Genomic DNA, 16,198 nt, shown 5'->3' on the forward strand with positions numbered 1-16,198 from the left:
CGCGGTGCCCGCGGCCGCCGGGGTGGCGGCCCCGCAAGCCATGTCCATTGGGTCCGCGCCGCCACTTAGGGTCCGCCGCCGTTAGGGGGCGCTGGTGGCCGGTTCCTATGGCGCTGCAGGGCTTGGGTAGGGCCCGGGGGCCGAGTAGGGGGATCGGGGTTCGGAGTAGCTGCTTTCAGGGTGCTGGCAGTCATGAGCCTGAATCACAGCATCAGTAAGGCTGGAAAAGACCTCTGAGATCATCTAGTCCAACTGCCCACCTACCAACAATATTGCCCACTAAACCTTGTCCCTTAGTACATCTACAAACCTCCCAGAACAGCGACTCCACCACCGCCTCGGGCAGTCCATTCCAGTGCCTCAACACTCTGAGAAGAATTTATTTTTCTAATACCCAACCTGAACTCCACTGGCAGAACTTAAGGCCATTCCCTCACGTCCTATTGCTATTACCCAGGAGAAGAAGCCAACACCCACGCTGCCACAACCTCCTCTCGGGTAGTTGTGGAGAGTGATAAGGTCTCCCCTGAGCCTCCTCCAGATTAAATAATCCCGATTCCCTCAGATGATCCTCATAAAACTTGTGCTCCAGACCCTTCACAGCTTCGCTGCCATTCTCTGAACACACTCCAGGGCCTCGATGTCTTTCTTGTATTGAGAAGCCCAAAACTGAACGCAGTACTCAAGGTGTGGCCTCACCAGAGCTGAGTACAGAGGGACGATCATCTCCCTGCTTCTGCTGGCTGCACTATTTCTGATACAAGCCAGGATGCCATTGGCCTTCTTGGCTACCTGGGCACACTGCTGGCTCATGTTCAGCCAAGTGCTGACCAGCACCCCCAGATCCTTTTTCTCCACACAGCTTTCCAGCCATTCTGCCCCAAGCCTGTAGTGTTGTATGGGTTGTTATGACCAAAGTGCAGGACCCAGCACTTGGTCTTGTTGAACTTCATCCCGTCATCCTCAGCCCAGTGATCCAGCCTGTCCAGATGAGCACTTTTCCCCAGTTTGATGTAACCTGCAAACTTACTGAGGGTTCACTCAATTCCCTCAACCAGAATTCTGACCCCAAATTACTTCTCTGAGGTCACAGTGAGGTGTCTCAGTGCAGGTCTCCTGGCTGCGAAGTGTCTGCTCAGGCTGTGCAGCTCCATGAAGGTGGATGTTATTTGCAGGGTGGGTGTTGTCAGTGATCCTTGTAGAGATGAAGGGGTGAGGGCTGTGCACTGTGCAGCCAATGGTCCTATATGGAATGAGTCTGCTGCAGTGGGAAAGGCCATGTCCTTTTGTTTGCAAAGCATCTGGGTTCAGTTCCTGACTGATAGGAGTTTGGAAGCTGCTAGAAGTGTCTCCACTGCTTTTGGGTAAGAACACCATTGATACTGTGCATCATTTCTTTCTCTCTGAAGTGAGGTTAGTTGTTTTCACGGGGGTAGTGGGAAACAAAAATCATATGTGTGTGATGCTGAGATACCACAGCATGGGTGGCCACAGAGAACGTATAAATAAATACATGTTCTTCCTCTCAGCCCACTGAAGTTGCATGAGATCCATGAGGATATTCTTGTTCCTTTACCGCCTGCAAACTAGATCTTGTGTTTCTTTCCTTTATAACTACACTACAAATGTTTGCACTGCTGTAGTAGAGAAATTGTCAGCATCTGTATCCTGGCATAATTTCAGATGAAGTTATCCTCTCTTGTGATCTCCATATTTATTCCTTTTTCATGGGTATGTAAGTGAGCTTTCAGCTGTGATCAGTACTGTGAAGCCTGTCTCTTATGTGAAGGTTAATGTGTGCTGGTTTTCTGGAGTCATGGCTCCGGGAGTGGAGCAGTAGGCTATTATACTGAAGCTGCCTTTAATGCTTCCATTACCCTAAAAGGTCTTCTGCTTTGTATCATAAATATTTGTAACTTGTGGTCATAACTACCAGCCAGCTGTCCTCACGCCCTGGAATGGTAACTTCTTAAATAGAACTAAGGTGTAATAAACTTAAATAATAGTTCATAATTTTTCATCTTGACTTCATAATAAATGTATGTTTAATGTTCTGGAATTACTTTAAACACAGTAATGTTCAATGCATTCTCTATCTTTACATGAAGTTTACCTGACCTCTATAGCTTTCAGGGGCTCAGAGACAGAATTATGCACATGTATGTCTTTATGCATGTAGTTATATCTATGGTGCCAAATCTGCAGCTGATATAAACTGTCATAGCTCTGTTGATTCAAATAGGGCCTGTGATTTACACAAGTAGAGGACCTGGCCTGTAGACCTCAATAGGATTGTTCATATACTTAAAGGTAATTGAGTGCATAAGTGTTTGCAGGCACAGAGATGATTCACTTGGAACTTTGTCCTAGTAAGAGACGAACAAAGAGTGGTTTAGTCTCTTAATGGGGAAATATCCATTGCTACAGCTAAACTCTTGTAATCTAACTAGCTAATGTCATACATATGAAATCATGTTAGAACTTCAGACAGTAATTCAGCTGAAATATCTTCATTTGTAGTAGGTAAGATTCTGATTTGTTATGTTTCAGCTCAGATGCTGCCCTTACACCAACTGGGAAGTAATCTTTAAATACAAGAACCCAGTGCACTATGTAGGTAAGTGATTATAAATAGCTTAAATATCACATTTAAATACTTGGTCTGATTACGTTTTGTAAGACAGTGAAACTTTGCATTGTATAAAAATACTGCCTGTGTCATCTGACTCCTTTGATGCATTGCATTAAAATTCCTATGCCTGAGTACATATCACAGAGTCAACTTTATTTCTGTTCTATTAATACTCTGAAATTAGGTCACCACTCTTGTAAGGAAGAGCTAAGTCTGTACAGCTGATTTTAGAGAAATTAGCTGTATAAAAATGTTCTTTTTTCATGTTCTTATGCAGTGACGCTTCTTCACTTATAATCAGTGATTTTACTATCTGTTCTAATACATGTGTACTGGCAGAGTTTTGTAGATTTGTTTATAGTGACCCCTGCTGCAAAGGATTAAGATTGACTTTTCTCTAAGCCTCTAAAAAGGCACTTACCCCATTATTTCAGAGGTCAGTTCAAAAGAACCAACCAGTTGTAAATACAGATTAAGAATATATCATTTGAAACTCCCTAACTTGGAGCATTCTGAATAAAATTCATTGTTAATTATTTATTTTCTCAAATGTGTAAGATTTACTTTCTAATGTAATGCAATATACTTACAAAGTGAAATAGTTTTTCATGTCCCAGATGCAATGCCTGGTTTTGTTGTTGTTCTGTGATAAAGGTTAGACTTCACACCAATAAATCATTGTCTGAACTGCTGTGTGTTAATGTTTTTAGAGTTCCACTGAGGAAAGCACATATTTATGTTTATTCAGGATAGCAAAATAGTAAAAAAGCAGATTAAAGCATATAACTAAGTTTAGGTATTGATTAACCCTCTGTTTTCTGAAGGACTTAAGTGTCAGTCTATTCCTGTAATGCCCCAAATAGATGGCATTTCAAACTTGAGCTTAAAGATATTCAAGCAAAAGATCAATCTATGCTCTGCACTGGCTAAAAGTCATGTAGCTGGTGTATCACTTAACCTGAGCAAGTAGGCTGTGCAAATGGAGAGTGTATGAACTGCAGCTTTGTGCTCTTGTGGCTACCTAGAAGTCTGCAGGATGGACAAAATACATTTATACTTGCTTGCAAAAGTCGCTCCAGGCATATCCACAGAAAAATCCTTCATCTATGTATTAGTGTAAACATTATTTTACAAAAATGTATGCTTGATGCATTTTTTTTTAAGTTATGTTTAGAGAATATCACTTAGGCTGCAAAGCTAAACCAAAAAGTATACTTAGAGCTACTTGTGTTATCCTTATTCTGCCCATTGTGCAAATATTTACTGATGAAGGTAGGCATCCCATGGAAAAATGTGAGAATAACATTGTGAAATAACCACAAGGAAAGAAAATTACCATCTCAGAAGCAACTTGAATTTTACTTGTCCCTCACAGTGAGTCCTTCATTTTCCATTCTCAGCAGCTTTCTCACATGGCTGAGCGCAATTTCTTAAACTTGACAGAAATGTAAAAACTAAATTGAGTGCACTTGTGCCATATCTTGCATTACCAATGGGATTTGAATCTTTTCCTCAGTTGCCATAGTTCAATACAAAACCGGTGTAATTTGTCATCTTAGCATAGGAGCAATGGATTATTATGGATCCTAACAGTAGTCAGTGGGAAGAAACCCAGCATAGCTGCATTTCTTTCTCTTTTTCTGTGAGCTGTAAAAATCATGCCACCTGAAGTGCCAGGTGAACCACTGGAGCAATGTGTTTGGATCTTTCTCTCTCCTCTTGGAGAACTGGAAGAAATCCAGTCCTTCATAATGTTCCCAAAAATCGACCCCTGGGGGCAGATGCTGGCTTACTTATGGTATGTGAGTGCAACCTGGTTCTTGGCTATGGTGCAGGAACATGCTGAGGGTCATATGGTCTGTACTCAGGCTTCATAAACAATCTCATCCATATTTCTGTTTTCCACCTCGGTATTTTGGCAGCTCATGAGTTAGCTTCTTTTGCAGCCATTTGTGCTGCTTTGGTGACAGTTTGAGCTGAACCATGAGATGTTCATGTGTTTTGTTATCATCTTGGCAGACTGACAAACATTTCCTTAGGAGCATAACTGGGAGAAGAGAATCGGTGGTTTTTAACAGACTGTTTCTCAGCCAAAGGTAGAAGAATTTTGTGATATCTGTGTGCAGGGAAGGCCAGACAGACATGAGAATTCTGCCTGTGCCCCAAGCTTGTCAGACACAGGAAGGCCCCAGACCAGAAGTAAGATAACCACATGAGCCTTGGCTAATAAGCACTGCTGAGAGGCAGGGTATGTTGGTTTGGGCACAGAGCCACATTAGCACAACTCTACATCCTCCAGAAAGAGGCTAGCTTATGTCTGGGAAACTGAGAGCATGAGCACAGCTTGCTTGCATCTGTCTGCACCTGTTTGTGTAACCTTGCAGAAGAAAAAAGTAGTAACTTCTCAATAAATTAGAAAAAGCCTCTTGCAAGCAATGCAGGGATAAGAGCATCTGTGAAAAACGTGTCCTGCTTCAAAACTTCCTTAATTTTTTTTGTCTTCGAGGCCTAGAAGAGTATGGCCAGTGGAGTAATAGTCAATCTTGCCAATATAATCTCAAAATGCTTTTGCAATCCCCATCTGTTTTTGTTTTCTTCTGTTCCTTCCTGTCTTTTATTTATATTGAATTGTCTCTGGGAGAGAGACCATCTGACTGCCTGTGTTTGTACAAAAATATGGTGTGATGGTATCTTCATCTGTGCCTTGACTTCTGACCACTATCGTGTGCCTAGCAGTGATATGGGTGATCTGTATTAAGTAACCATTTGTTTTGGGACTGATAACATCAGTCAGCAAAAGCTGAGATCTGTCAGGAAATAATTTTCTCTGTATTCGTATTTTCTACTTGCCAGTTGGACAAGGCACTGCTGTTTTTATTTGGTGTTGTAGTGAGTGGTTGTAAATCAAAGCTCCATGTCACTGTTACCTTCATCGCTACAGTAAGTTTATTGCTTTAGTCAGGCCCTAGTTTCATCCTATGCCCTGCCTATCCGGAAAACTAATGGGACCTCCACATCTGCAGAATGGGAGTCCTCCATGCTCAGATCCACTTTGAATAAGACACTGCAAACAGCTTTCATAGTCCAGCACCAGGTGCAGAACCGTATCTTACATCTTCAAAAGCCATTGGTATTCCATATCTGATCTGTAAACTGTACAGCTGCAGTACTATAGTGTGGTTCTTCTCTCAGTCAATCCTGGCAACTGTTTTGCATAATTACTCCTGAATCTCTGTTATGTGTTAATACATCAAAACTGTGTATGTAAGGGGATGAGAAAAGAGTCATGGAAGGAAGGTAAGGGATGCAAAAAGATGTTTAGACTGAAGTATAGGCTGTTGTTCATGGGTTACCACACACATCTAATTCAAAGAAGATGGTCTCTTCAGAAACAGAAATAAGCAGTGGCTTAGGGATTGCTAGAGGGCAATTCTACGTCTGTAGAAATCAGTTCCGATTTCTGTAAATAAGCATGCTTATGATTATTGTAAAGTTCTTTGGAGGCTACAACAGTTTTTTGGAAACAGTTCCACTTGGGGGGATCAGAATTAAGTATTTCACTCAAAGTTAGTCCACCCAACCAGCAAAACCCAGCATTACTGAACTACCCATATAATATAGTAATAGGAAAACTATTATACATGTAAAAACCTTTATCCTGTTTACTTTACCATATGTATTTTTCCATCTGCATTTGCCTAACAGTTCTCTCTATGTGGGACTAGGAAGTCTCAGAGACAAATCAGTCTCAGTTTCCTTTGTTGCCTCTGTGGAAGCACCCAGGTCAGGACCTTCCACAGCCACAAGGCCTTGTGACTCGTTACAGACAGATTAAATCCATCTCTTCTGAAAGCAGGAGATGGTGTTGCCAAGAAGAGTGGCCTCAGAAAGTGTGCATTATTCCCATCTGTTCGAATAGCAGTTAAGTGCTTGCAAATTGATCAGATGCTTTCAGCAAGATATGAAAAGGGCCTTGTTCTGGAGAACATTAATCTGAATCTCAGATTCAATTTCCTCCTCTACTACAGATGTCCTGTGTGACCTTGGTGAGTTGCTCTTTCTGTTGTGCATCGGTTCCTCATCAGTAAAATGGCCTGCCAATGATGTTTCCCAAAACGGTGTGTGAGGATAAATAATGACTATGATATGCTCAAATATTAGCACAGAAGAGTCTTAGATTTTAGTAACTGAAAACTCCTGTTGGAAAGATTTTCATCAGTTCGAGCACATAGACAGTAACAGTATCTGTTTGCTTTTGTCTGTTACTTATTGGCAGAATAATTTATACAGACATACTTATGCATCTCTTATGAAACAATCTGTGGATAATTTTGAAACAAGAATGTTTGTATATAGGAAAATTGTATCCTTAGTACTGCATGTGACACAAGTGACCGCATAGAGAACTTCATTTCTCAGTCATCATTTCCTCTCCTTGTCCATCTTCGAAAGCAAGCTGGTGCTTTACAAGTCAAAAGATTTCAAGAGATTTTTATGCATGTTTCCAAGTCCACATAACTATAAACATCAAAATAAAGTTACTTAAGGCCTTTTTCACATACCTGAAATTCCACATCTGGAGATTGATTAGCCCGGTCCTAGGGCTGAGCTCAGAAGGCTGCAAAACTTCACCCTTTGTATCCATCAGTTCTAGAACTGATGACTGCAGTCATCAGCTACAATTGGAAGACCATGCTAGATCATGGCATGGCTTTCCCCCTGTGAGGTCAGAGCTTGCTGTCTGATTATGCTTGTAATGTGCATAAGTCCTTTTACTAGTATGGCAGCCTGCATTTTATAAAAAATACTTTGAAGGTCATTTTAATGGGAATCCTGGTGACAGTTCTTTAAATAACCACAGGCAGTCTTGCAGACTCGGTCACAAAATCTGTTCTGTTTGAAGTGCATACAGTATTTTGTAACCAGGCCAAAACTTTGGAGGTAACATAAACTAATTTAATATCTTATCCCTGCTAAATCTAAAGCAATGTTGTTAGAGTCAAGAAACAGCAATTCAGCAACCTCTGCTTTAGAAGGAATAAGAGGCCTAGAAAATGGAGTTTCATTGATTTCATGTCTTTTTTTTATCCTGCGCCACAGCAGATCAGTCATTCTCTGACAAGAAGTTCCAAAAATTCCAGTGAATGGATAATATTGACACATAAAACTTGGTTGCTATTTTTGCAAAATAACTATTACAGTAACTATATATAGCCAGAAGCAATTGCTTCTGTAAGTAAAATACCAGCAAACACATTACAATATTAAAGAGAAATTTTGAGCTTCCATCACATCTACAAGTATTTGCTGACTCCCATCTACATACACATTATGACTTTGCAACCATAATTCTGCAATGCTATGAGACTTAATTTAGGATGTGCTTGGCATATTATACTTCCTCACATTCCTAAATGAAGTGTTCTTCCATTAGTTGCTCAGTTCTCATTTTAGCTGACCACTTTAGCTCTCATTTCTGTAAAGAAATTTACAGTCGTTTCACTGAATATATGGTAATGCCAGAATTTGCTATCATTACTATATACTTAAGATTTATAAATATCTAACAAGGGATTTAGGTGACTGTGGGGATTCAAATGTATTATTTAGACAATATTATTTTGAAACTCCCACTCTTTAAAAAAAGCATCTTTAAAATGTCTGTGATAGGTAGCAAAATCAAGGTAAATTGCTAGCAGATAAGATCAGAAGTGATGTATCAATACAGGTATGATAAATCCTTGAAGGGGAAGGTAAATAGCTTGAGGATTGTGCTGCTGGTAGGAAGAAGCATTGGTTAAATATCTTTGGAGGTATGTTTACAGTGGTGTCTATCCTTTACTGAAGGGTAGAAGCTTATTGTCTATAAATGGAGGGAGTACTGTTTGCTAACTGTGGCAAAGTTAGAAAGCTTGCTCATCCTTTATACCTTTAAACTGAAGTTCAGATGTGAAAAATACAGAGGGCACCTACATAAAAATTTGAAAGCCGCTTGTTTCTTTCTTTTCTGATGTGTGATTTTTGAGATGAAGCTGTCTTTGCATATAGGCCAGTCAGAAAGAACACAAGTATATTCCTATGAAACACCTTTCACTGATTCAGTCCTTACTGCTGTTGATATTAACACAGCAACCAGGAGCTGCTGTGGTGGAGCAGGACTCCACCAAGCTGTGTGACAAGCAGCAGAACAGAAGCAGAGCAGTACTGGACACATTTACATGCAGTGTAGTAAAAGAAGGTTTAAAGCTGTGAAGCACATTGGATAAATGGACAGGCATCTCCAGGGAACTTCCAGGCTTAAGGGCAGCATAGGAAAAGCACTTGAATTAAAATGTAGGAAAGGAGCTTTGCCTGCTTGTTAAAGACAATGATCAGAAAAGGATTTTGACTTCTTATTAGGAAGAGACATATTAAGGCAGAGTGGGGATAGATTATGTGGGAACCTGAAGGGGAAAAGGAACAACATGAGTTTACTCAAACAGGAATAAATGAGAACTAGCCATATTTAATATTGGAAAAAGCCTATGCAAACCTTTAAAAAGTTATGAATAAACAAGAGTGATGCAGGAATACATCTGTCACAATCCAAAAAGCAGAATGTTGCTCAGTTGTATCTTGGACAGGCTGTGATTGAAGATTTTTTTGCTGAAGAAATCAGCAAGACAAACTCTGAAGATAATTCAGAGTAGAAGTTGACGTCTATGTTATTAGACCTGACAGTAGTGTGACAAGAAATAAGATAACATAGAAGGTTCACTATGGGAAACAAAATCAGATCAACTTGTTTGGTTTGTCTTTTTGTATTTCAGTAAGTGTGCAGGAATTCAACATCATCTTCCCCTAAAAATGAAAACATTTGTGTTCTCAACTTATTGTCAAATAAAATGACATCAAGTAACAACCTATACTTCAGTGGTGTTGGTTCTGTAACAACAATAATAAATACTGCTGGTGGGTGATAACCCAGTGTCCCAGTCATGTCCCAGTATTATGCCAGTTGCCAATGTACACGCTGTCAAAGGATGCTCCCATTTCTCCTCTTTTGCTCTCTTTCCTGTGGCCTGGCTCCACTACTCTGTATCTTGCATTTCTTCCTTCTTTTTCTCTCCTAGAGGCACAGTGTAATAACAGATGATCACTGGAGTGGAGAATGGAGAAAAATAGGGATTGAAGCTGCCCAGGTTTCCTGTACCTATTGCTCTGGAGACCTGGAGGATGAGGATGCCCCTGTATCAGCCTGGGCTGTAGCACTCAGTTAAGAAGAACAAACAAAAGCACGCAGCAACAACAAAATACTAGGTATCCTGTCTTCATCCTCTCCATTACTGAACGATTCAGGCACAAAATATGCTACTGAAACATCTGAAAAATGTTATGGTAATCCACATGTAACTCAGAAATGTTTGGAATTATATTACACAAACTTTTATGTATATTTATAAAAAAAAAAAAAAAAAAAAGATCAGAAAAAGCCAGTAAAGTTTCAGTTCAGAAGAAGTATTTTGTAAAGTTATAAGAATATCAGCACAGACTTGGAAAAATATTTTAGAATCAAAGATGGAATTCTTCTTTGATTATATCGTGTAATACCCATTTCTGTGGTAGCACATGCTTATTAAATATGAAATCATATTGCAGTTTTCAACCTGATCGCTTACTTTCTTTCCCTCCTCTCTCCCTTATGAATCCTTACTGCTTATAGCAGCTTTCTGTATTTTGGAGCAAGTGTTAGCTACCTCTAAATATTGCAGGAAGAGATACATAAAATAACAGTGCTCCTTTAATTTAATATATTTAATTGTAATAAAGCACCAACATTTCTATGTTTGTTGGCTAAATCTAGTGCTAAAAGGTCAAATACAAACTAGATCATAAGAATACAAACCAGAAATCTCCTTTCTTTGAAAGGGTTACAAAAATATGTAAATATCAGCATAAACAGATTAGAACAAATAAATGGGGGGAAACAAAAGTGAAACAATGATTGACTGCATGAACTGAATTAATATAAACTATTTTTGTTTTATAAAGAATGAGGTGTTGTGAGGACTGTGGTACCGATGAGAAAAGTAGAGTAATTCAGAAACGGGAACATTAGTATTTTCTCTGTACTATTTTTTCATGCATCACATCTAGTCCTCTAGATGGAGTGATTTTCTTCCGCTTCCAGTAAGGATGAGTGAAGGACACCAGATTCCCTAGGATCAGACAGAATGTTAACACCACAGACACTGACGATTTCCCAGAGGACTCCTTCAGTTTTGTTAATATTAGAGACAGGAATGTTGAATAGCCTTTTAGAAAAATGCCGTGCTCTTATGATCTTGACACACGTTTTCATCCAAACATTTTGACCGTTATGGGAAGAATAAAAAAAAAATAAGTACACAATGTTTTTATTAATGTTTAATCTTTTACTTTATTTTTATTTATTTATTTTAAGAAACACCGTAAGAAATCTAATTTGGACACGTTAATTAGTATTCAGACTACCTGGAAATAATCATTCAGATAACTTGTCCTATCTTGGATTTGTTAGGAGTCAGCAGTCCTACATTTGATTCATTTAGATCAGTTACCTTTTTGACTTAACATGAGCAGCATTAGGACCAGTATCCCCATATTTGTTTAAGTCCAAATAACTAGAAGTGGCCAATATAGCTGTAGGAGATTAAGATGAAATAGTCAGTTCTCACGTGTTTATTTTAGAGTGACTGCTTGTCTGCTTTCCTTAAAATAAAAATGAAACACAAAACAAACCAAAAAACACAGTTGTTTTTTTTTTTTTTCATACGAAAACTTCAAATTTTGAGGTGGATTATTTTCAGTTGAGAGCTAGATTGTTTTCAGATACTGAAAATTTGTAGTCTGTGGTATTCCTTTTTTTTTTTCTTTTTGTCCCCAGATGTTTGATATGTCCAAAAACTGAAATATTTATGATTTATGGTAAGAAGCAAAAGAATGTCTATTAGAAGTTATCTGTTAAACACCTAGAAGTTTTGACGTATTTCTAAGTGTGTTTAGCCACAATTGAAACAAACAAGAAAACAAAACACCATTTTCATTTTCCTTGATTTTTCATAAGGAAGAAAACCTGTTTTCTAATTAAATCAAATATAAATTCTCTTTGCCTTTATAGAACAGCCATCAAATCCTAAAATGAATCTATAAAATTCAAGAGTGTGCTCTGAGGATTGACATGTGGAGGTTTTATGGACACCTAGTGAGGTTACAGAGGTATAATTACTAGCTAAGAAATGTTAAGCCAAATCTGCTGCACTTCTGCTTGGCCTTATCATTTGCTTTGGTAGGAGCAGATCATGTGTTGTTCTGCCAGAAGAGTGCTGCTTCATAGGATCACATCCTTTGTTTTCTACTTGTCTTGTGTTGCATTACAAATTACACTTAAGGATGAAATTCTTTGTGATAGTTTCATTACTGATACCTTCCACAACCCAGTACAGAAAAAGCTAAAACAAACAGAATAAGCTTCAAGATGAACCAGTGGTGAGGTGCATGTTTGGGGCATCTAAATGCAGAAGAATAATGGAGCATCACAAACTCCCAACCAAATCCACAACATAACAAGAAGAAATAAAAGTAAAATAAACTGTGGAGGAGTAATTGTGACCAGATTATCCTTTATGTTTTTATGCTGCATATGAACTCTGAAGTTAAGAGTCGCTTTAATTTAGTGGTCAACGGTTTTCTAGTCTGTGTTTGCCAGTAGAGGCCCATTAGGCATTGGCATGTGAGAAAATATGTTTCTGTCAGTCCACACCTTGTTATTTACTCCCAACATTTACTCCTTCCTTCCCTCACAAGCAATGTGTTAGAGCAGGAATCACGTCTTAAAAGAGTTTAAACTGTCACCAGTACTGGGAAAGGAAGAGTGGCTTTACCACTTAAAATAGGTCAATATTATGTAATTATGTAGCTAGATACTATGTTTCAGTTCTCCAAAGACATGTGCAAGAATGTGTCTTCCGGAGAGTCCTAAATTCTGACGCTGAGATTGTAGAGTGTTCTGCACATACACACTGGCCTTTTAAGGCTTTGGGCAAAACTGTAACTGGTTAATGATGCAAGGCAGGAAGCAAAGCTCAGCATGTCCTACATGTCCTGAATGGCAATACTCCAAATACTATAAATCATTACATCACTTCTTTATTATGCCTTGCATTATCAATTTTAAAAGTGTGAATTCTTGAATTCACTACCGTGGGAAAGGACTGGAGGAAGACTGTGGGAATTGTGAGATATGGATTTTATTAATAACTCTGTTAATGACTTCACATTTGATTTTAAGCAGGTGATTAGGACTGAATGCTCACAACTGTCCACTTAACTTCAGATACCTAATATATTTAATCAGATATTTTGCAATTAAAGCTCTCAAAATTCAGAGCAACTTCCAAAATGTAGTCCTTTAATCATTCTCTTCCTCAGTCCTTCTCTTTGTGAAGCGGTGATAATACCTACTTTTGAAGAGCATGTTCTTTTTATGTATTACTGAACTGATGTATAATTTAAAATCATAAAAAAAAAAAAGTAGAAGCTGGTAATGATAGTTACATATTGGGCACACTTACTACTTAGTGGTAACTTATCAACTGTGAAATGAATTTGCCTTGAAGTGTCACACGTAATAATGACAGATACTCCAAATCCTGTACAGGAGACAGTGAGATGAATCCCAGCAATGCTTGAGGAAAGTCCACCTACCCTGCTACTTTTCTGAGGAACCTTGCTATACTCAGTGATGTCCAAATCAAGAGCAAATATCAAACTGCTGTGACTTCCAGTTTGCCTTATTTTTAAAATTTCTTTCAGTGTGCATACACTGAATGTTAGTTCAAGATGTTCTTCAAATGGCTGTTTCCTTTGATTACAGGGCAGATGCCCATCTTGGTACCTAGAGGTACTAAAGTTAAAATTTCCAGTGCATGCAGGCCATTCCAGATTGTGATCTCAGTTACACAGCTATAAACCTGCAGTTTCCCCATCGTAGTTAATTGAGCTTTTTCATTACAACATTTGTGTACTTGGAGTTAGAGTCTTCCCCTAAACTCCCATAACTCAAACACGTTAACATTTTACAAGGTATATGGGACATCTGCACCTAGACTTTGCATGAGCTTGTCTTTATCTACTTTAGCAGAACAATAGGCCTTTCTGCCTATTCTTCTGTATCCTGCAGGATGTTTCATGGTTTGCACTCCTGTAGCGTATGAGGAAGCAGAAAGAAAAATACATTTCCTGGAGGCAAATAAAGAGTTTCTTTTCAAGTCTACCTCGAGTAGGGAACAGTTTCTAGTAGGAACTGTTGTAGAACTGTTGTACTCTGCAGATAGAAATAAAAAAAAAAAAGGCAGAAAGCCAACAGGATTATGGATAAATGACAACCAATCCCAAAGCACAGTGGGTGTCCAGCCTCAGGGCTGGGGCCTTCTAGTGTTCAGAGAAGGGCTACGAAGCTGGTGAGGGGTTTGGAGCACAAGCCTTATGAGGAGCGGCTGAGGGAGTTGGGATTGTTCAGTCTGGAGAAGAGGATGCTCAAAGGAGACCTTATTGCTCTCTACAACTACCTAACAGGAGGTTGTGGTGAGCTGGGAGCCAGCCAGCCTCTTCTCCCATGTAACTAGCAACAGGATGAGAGAGAATGGCCTCAAGTTGTACCAGGGGAGATTCAGGTTGGACATTATGAAAATCTTCTTCTCTGAAAGAGTGGTGAGGTGCTGGAATGGGCTGCCCAGGAAGGTGGTAGTGTCACCATCCCTGGAGATGTTCAAGAAACATTTAGATGTTGTACTGAGGGACATGGTTTAGTGGGAAATACTGGTGATAGGTGGATGGTTGGACTGGTTGACCTTGGAGGTCTTTCCCAGCCTTGGTGATTCTATGATTCTATGTTGAGAAGAATTGCATTTAACAACAGACTGTGCTTGCTCCTTACTTGAAACTCGTTAATTGGCAAAGAGGAAAGGAATGAAAAGTCCCAATCCTCTCTCTACTTACTAGTGTGGTGGGCTTTTTTGGTTTGGATTTGGGTTTGGTTTTGCCATGATACAAAATCATTCCTTTAAGCAGCCTATGTACTGGATTGTTTTTCTGTGTGCTGCTAGAAAGCAGCAGAATAAATTGCCTAGACAGGAAAGACTGAAGTTCATGTTCCTGTCTTCTTCTGATGCAGAGAATGAGCTGTAGCTTTAGAAAAACACTTCTTCCAAGGCTCTCCCCATGTATGTGGAGGGGCTGATTTGGGGCAGGGAGGTCTCTCTTGCAGTCTGATCCATTCCAGAATTTTCTGCAAGGTGGTGCAAATCCCTGTTCCCCTGTCCCAAAATTATTCCCAGCAAAGACAATCTTATTGTGCCTGAATGTCAACAAGCTCCTATTATATTCCAGAGCAATGTCAGTACCCTGAAAGCTTCCCTACCCAAGAAACCTGTTGTAAGTTCTCTATATGAAGGCTGATAAATTGAAATCACACTTGGGTTTTACCCTTCACAAATTTCTCCATCAGCTCCAGGTCTTGAACTGAGCAATCCTGTAAACCCACAGTGGATGCTGCTGAAAAGTAAAGCTGTGCACATAAAGGCTGAGATGATGGAGGTAGAAGACCAAGTGGAAGCCTATATAAGGGATACATTTCCAGTATGGAAATTCCACTGTATTTTACCGGATAGCTGTTACAGTCATAAAGCTTTTTTATACTTGTATAAAAAAATCACCATCCACAAGCAAAAATAAAATAAAACAAAATCATAATGATGAGAGTCTCTGCCACAGCTGTGTTTTTCTGGGATCGTGCAGATCTACAACCATGGCTAGGTGAGTCAGAAGTCTCTGGTCTAGATGTGACCTAAGCATATGGCCTGCAACTCCAGAAATGTTTTTTTTTTAACACATGCAGATATGCTCAAGCTGGCTGTAATCTATCTAAATCAGATAAAAACTGTTAGGACAGTGTGATATCATGGGTTTCAGTCTTGGCTAGCAAACCAGACACATACCTAAAGTCAGGCTGACTGATGGCCACTGCACTGAAGTCAATATGTCTGCCAGAGCTAGGTACCCTAATGCAGCTAATCCTGCAAACCTGTACTAGTTGCATGCAGATATGTTCTGAAAGATTTATTAACAAGAAAAGCTAACAAATAGAGGTAGAGTTGAAGCCTATTCTTTCAAAAGTGGTTGGGAATGCTACCAAAAATAGCATTAAAAGTAATTAAACTAGAAAGGGTTGGACAGTGTTAATCACACTGAAAAGCTCTCTTTTGCTAAGACATTTTACAGAGAACATTAGGAGTGCCTTAAGTAGCTTCCTCAGGTACAGGCTTTGCAAATGAAGAATAATTAGCAGGAAATTGGCTGGACACAAGCAAAACTGCTGGAATTGAGTTGAAAGTTGAAGCAAGCTCAGTGAGACTGTTGTTTTTTTTCTTCATATTTAGAAAAGACAAATTAGTTATTGGTATTCTCTAAAAGTCAGCTGCAGCATGATAGGAGTAAAAATGCTCTTAAGGATGCTTTTTTTTTTTTTTTTTTTTCCAGGGCTGTGTG

The 16,198-nt window shown here is 39.2% G+C and overlaps 1 long non-coding RNA gene across 3 annotated transcripts; it reads left to right on the forward strand.

Annotated features, from left to right (window-relative positions):
• On the forward strand, window positions 924–15,377 carry LOC110396728. Of its 3 annotated transcripts, none has more exons than XR_002437209.1 (3): window positions 924–1,364; window positions 2,551–2,617; window positions 15,159–15,377. It is a non-coding gene; the product is annotated as an uncharacterized LOC110396728 (long non-coding RNA). The 3 variants fall into 3 exon arrangements; XR_002437210.1 differs by having other exon boundaries at window positions 924–1,176; XR_002437211.1 differs by lacking the exon at window positions 15,159–15,377 and adding an exon at window positions 9,745–10,272.

This window comes from Numida meleagris, chromosome 3 (genome assembly GCF_002078875.1).
Source record: "Numida meleagris isolate 19003 breed g44 Domestic line chromosome 3, NumMel1.0, whole genome shotgun sequence".
Taxonomy (NCBI): Eukaryota; Metazoa; Chordata; class Aves; order Galliformes; family Numididae; genus Numida; species Numida meleagris.